We start from the raw sequence: 808 nt of genomic DNA on the forward strand, positions 1-808 counted from the left end.
AATTCCCAATGTAGTTGGCTTGCTCCTGACTCCCTTCTGCTTTTTGGTTTACTCCTTCTTGTGTTGTTGATGAAGTGGAGATTGCTGCTACTTGGTTCATCTCCATCTTCTTGGTGAGGTCAGCCAGCTGCTCAGTAATGAGCTTGTTTTGGGCCAACAGAGCATCTACATTGTTTAGCTCCATAACTCCCATTGTGTTCCCTCTTTCGGAAGCATAGAAGTAGTCGTTTTCTGCTACTGTTTCAATAACATCTATAGCTTCCTCAATGGTCTTCTTCTTGTTCAAAGACCCTCCAGATGAATGATCTACTGCCTTCTTTGACTCATAAGAGAGCCCTTCATAGAAAATGTGCAGCTGGACCCATTCGTTGAACATGTCAGGTGGACACCTCCTTGTTAAGTCTTTGAACCTCTCCCATGCTTCATACAGAGTCTCACCATCCTGTTGCCTAAAGGTTTGAACCTCAGCTCTCAGCCTATTGATTCGTTGAGGAGGGTAGAATCTTGCTAAGAATTTGTTCACCACATCCTCCCAAGTTGTCAAGCTCTCCCTTGGAAAGGATTCCAGCCACTTGGCTGCCTTGTCTCTGAGTGAGAAGGGAAATAAGAGCAATCTATAGGCGTCAGGATGAACACCATTAGATTTCACTGTGTCACATATTCTCAGGAAGGTGGTCAAATGTTGGTTGGGATCTTCTTGAACACCTCCTCCAAATGAACAGTTGTTCTGAACAAGGGTGATGAGCTGTGGTTTAAGTTCAAAGTTGTTGGCATGGATTGTTGGCTTTTGGATGCTACTTCCACAATT

The 808-nt window shown here is 44.2% G+C and overlaps 1 non-coding gene across 1 annotated transcript; it reads left to right on the forward strand.

Annotated features, from left to right (window-relative positions):
• The first annotated feature begins 374 nt into the window (after positions 1-374).
• Positions 375-478, forward strand: LOC112731794 (small nucleolar RNA R71). Its single transcript, XR_003167553.1, has one exon. It is a non-coding gene; the product is annotated as a small nucleolar RNA R71 (small nucleolar RNA).
• Positions 479-808: the final 330 nt, after the last annotated feature.

This window comes from Arachis hypogaea, chromosome 12 (genome assembly GCF_003086295.3).
Source record: "Arachis hypogaea cultivar Tifrunner chromosome 12, arahy.Tifrunner.gnm2.J5K5, whole genome shotgun sequence".
NCBI lineage: Eukaryota > Viridiplantae > Streptophyta > Magnoliopsida > Fabales > Fabaceae > Arachis > Arachis hypogaea.